This window comes from Cherax quadricarinatus, chromosome 86 (genome assembly GCF_038502225.1).
Source record: "Cherax quadricarinatus isolate ZL_2023a chromosome 86, ASM3850222v1, whole genome shotgun sequence".
Taxonomy (NCBI): Eukaryota; Metazoa; Arthropoda; class Malacostraca; order Decapoda; family Parastacidae; genus Cherax; species Cherax quadricarinatus.
In genome coordinates this window covers 4,235,348-4,239,741 of record NC_091377.1, presented here as the reverse complement: position 1 = coordinate 4,239,741, position 4,394 = coordinate 4,235,348, and positions in this window count along the sequence as shown.

The window sequence follows — 4,394 nt, the reverse complement described above, 5'->3', positions numbered from 1 at the left end:
AGGACCACTAAAGCTCAGCAATTAAGTATATTTAGTAAGTAAATAAGTGAGTTTATTCAGGTATACATAATTATGCAGAATATCATACATAGCAGAATATGTGTAGGAACCTGGGATAACCCAAAAAAGTCAGACCAAGTGACTTGGGGTCTTTGACTTTTTGAGCCCTGCCTCGGGGAGTCCGGAAAAAATGTCCAATTTTAGGCGGAATTGCTACTAAGTAAGTTTATTAAGGTACAGGTACGCATAAATACAGTTACATAAATTATCATACATAGCAACATATGTGTAAATTACCTAGGATAACCCAAAAAGGCCAGACAAAGTGACTTATTTCCATTGAGGGTCCCTGACTTACCGAGCCCTGTCTCGGGGAGTCCGGGAAAAATGTCTAATTATAGGTGGAATTTTAAAAGAAGCAAAGGTTCAGCCCCAAAAAGAGAAACGGGAGCAATAAGTTCTCAAGTAGATCAGGAGGATTCCTTTGTCTAAACCCTGGCAAAGCCAGATGCCCACCAATAAGTCACTTCGGCTGACCTTTTCTGGTTATCCTGGGTAATTTACACTATATGATAACTGTACTTATGTGTACTTGTGCCTTAATAAACTTACTTATTTAGGACATAAAATATCGAGTCAAAAATGGCCCTATACGCCAATGACGTACAACTAATGAAGAGAATACTAGTACACTGAGAGACAACACATTAAGTGTCCGGGGCCCAAGACTGTTCAATTGCCTCCCAGCATAAAGGGGATTACCAATAGACCCCTGGCTGTCTTCAAGAAGGCACTGGACAGGCACCTAAAGTCAGTACCTGACCAACCGGGCTGTTGTTCGTACGTCAGCTTGCGTGCGGCCAGCAGTAACAGCCTGGTTGATAAGACCCTGATCCACCATGAGGCCTGGTCTCAGACCGCGCCGCGGGGGCGTTGACCCCCGAAACCCTCTCCAGGTAAGGGCAGACCAGGAAAAACTACAAATGGATCTGGACAAGCTGCATAACTGGTCTGCAAAATGACTATTAGAATTTAATCCTATCAGATGGGGAATTTAAAGAAGACTAGAAACAGCATACAGGTTCAGGGGGAGAGAGAGGGAAGAAAAAGGCTGCCAACCTTCCTGAAAGGGGACCTCGGGGTGAACAAATTACCTAACATTTCACCTGGAGTTTTACCTGGAGAGAGTTCCGGGGGTCAACGCCCCCGCGGCCCGGTCTGTGACCAGGCCTCCTGGTGGATCAGAGCCTGATCAACCAGGCTGTTACTGCTGGCTGCACGCAAACCAACGTACGAGCCACAGCCCGGCTGGTCAGGAACCGACTTTAGGTGCTTGTCCAGTGCCAGCTTGAAGACTGCCAGGGGTCTGTTGGTAATCCCCCTTATGTATGCTGGGAGGCAGTTGAACAGTCTCGGGCCCCTGACACTTATTGTATGGTCTCTTAACGTGCTAGTGACACCCCTGCTTTTCATTGGGAGGATGTTGCATCGTCTGCCAAGTCTTTTGCTTTCGTAGTGAGTGATTTTCGTGTGCAAGTTCGGTACTAGTCCCTCTAGGATTTTCCAGGTGTATATAATCATGTATCTCTCCCGCCTGCGTTCCAGGGAATACAGGTTCAGGAACCTCAAGCGCTCCCAGTAATTGAGGTGTTTTATCTCCGTTATGGAATTAAGTCACTTTGTCTGACTTTTTGGATTATCCTAAGTTCTCTACACATGCTACTATGTATGATAATCTATATAACTGTATTTGTGTATACCTTACACCAGATGTGCACATCAACCCGATAATGACCCAAGTTGATAAATTAGACACAGCAGCCTTTTGGGTATCTTTAATGAGGAAACGTTTCGCCACACAGTGGCTGCATGATTCATTACCCTGTGCATGGCATTTGTCAGGCTCAACTTGAAGTATGCAGAACCAGCATGGAACCCATATCCCATAGAATTGAGTCAGTGCTTAGTAAATTGGGTACCTTTAATGAGAAAATGTTTCGCCACACAGTGGTTTCATCATGACTTATTTCTATCATGATTTATTTTCATTGGGGACCTATTTACTAAGCACTGACTCAACTCTATGGGATATGGGTTTCATGCTGGTTCTGCATACTTCAAGTTGAGTCTGACAAATGCCATGCACAGGGTAATGAATCATGCAGCCACTGTGTGGCGAAACGTTTCCTCATTAAAGATACCCAAGGGCTGCACATGTTTCTAATTTATCAACTTGTTGGTTCTCTGAACCATTCATTTACAATGGTCCTAGTAAATGTGAGACTATTAAATTTAAAGGTAACTTGCAGAGACCTCGACAATGAGAAATTCATTACCCTGTGCATGACATTTGCCAGGCTCAACTTGAAGTATGCAGAACCAGCATGGAACCCAAATTCCATAGGAGTTAAGTCAGTTTACCTGGAGTTTACCTGGAGAGAGTTCGGGGGGTCAACGCCCCCGCGGGTTAATAAATAGATTGAACAAAATATTCTGCCTATAATTCGGATTCGTCAAGGTGCTTCCAGGCTGAAAATTATAATTATTATCATAATCACAGGGAAGCGCTAAACCCGTAGGATTATACAGCGCATGTGGGGGGGGATGGAAGGTATTCAGGGAACCGAAGCACAGATCCAATGCCCTAAATCAAGAGCCCCTCACCAGCGTCAAGGAACCTCCCTTGAGGGGTCCAGGCTGAAGGGACTGATTATCTCCTCTTCCATTCTCTTATGTGTATAGTTTTCGAGACTGAGAGACTGTCTTCTGTCTTTGTATATCATGTTTGTTCTGATTTAATAAAGCCACTGTTTGGCTAAGCGTCTTCAAAAATGAAGTCCCGGAACTAATGAGTATGTCCCTATGAAGAGAGGTTAAAGGAAATTAACCTGACGACACTGAAGGAGAGGAATAAACCATATCACGGGTGGGATTTGAACCCACGGTCAGAGTCTCAAAACTCCAGACTCTCTGACCGCGGGTTCAAATCCCGCCCGTGGTATGGTTTGTTTGCAATCGTGTCATTAAGATTTCGTGAGTCAAGGAGAGGAATGATAGGGACATGATAACGACATATAAAATACTGCGAGGAACTGACAGGATGGATAGGTGGATAAAGGGACCCCAATGGAAGTCACTTTGTCTGACTTTTCTGGGGGTTATCCTAGATTCTCTACACATATGCTCCTAATTATAATAATCTATGTAATTGTATTTGTGTATACCTGAATAAACTTACTTAGGGACAATGTTTCAGAGATGAGACACAGCAACAAAAGGTCACAACTGGAAGATGAAAACTCATATAAGTCACAGGGATGTTAGAAATTATTTCTTCAGTCACAGAGTTGTCAAGAAGTGGAACAATCTGGAGAGTGATAAATTAGACACATGTGCAACTCTTTGGTATCTTTATTGATACCCAAGAGTTGCACATGTGTCTAATTTATCAACATGTCGGTTCTCTGAACCATTCATCTACAAATCTGGAGAGTGATGTAGTGGAGGCAGCATCCATACATAGCTTTAAGAAGAGGTATGATAAAGCTCTTAGAGTAAGGAGAGTGTGGACCTAGTAGTGACCAGCGAAGAAGCGGGGCCAGGAGCTGTGAATCGACCCCTGCAACCACAAATAGGTGAATACATGTATCCAGTTCTTCACAAATAGGAGAATAAAACCCCCACCTGAGTCAACAACAACAGATTCTAGTAAAGCAGCTAACTCTAGGTTCAATTACTCTTGATATTCCATTTATCACTTTTCATATGACAAGTCAGTTTGTGCCTTGCAGAGGGTTTGCATATGGCAACAGATAGTCATATATATATGCATATATATGACAAGATTGTTTAATGTTATCCAGTTAGGGGGAATATCCTGAAATTGGACGATATCGAACTAATTAATAAGAGTAATTTGTGAGTGCTAAACGTGCATGTCCAAGTCAAATATAATTTGTTAGCTTCATTAGTTCTCCAACAATTGATATACTCAAATATATATATATATATTTATATATTTAAGCGTTCCCAGTATTTTGAAATAAAAATTGTATTTAAAGTAGTAAACTGTGTCAGATGTGGATAAAATTTGTTTACTATAGTCAGCTGTAAAGCAATAACAAAGAACATATGGGAATTAAATGTTAAATATATGCTTTATCTTAATAGACATCACTCAGGATAGTTAATTATTCAATAAGATGTATACAAAGTACAACATTTATAGTAAATATAATTTTCAAAGCAATAACGCTGCAATGTTTTCCGTCGTGTACTCATCTCTAGTAACATGAATCAGTGCATATCTCTACTTTGGTTTTCATTATATAAATAAGTTTTATGTTACATTGTATACATTGTCAGTATGAAAGACATAAGAAAGATATGTATAT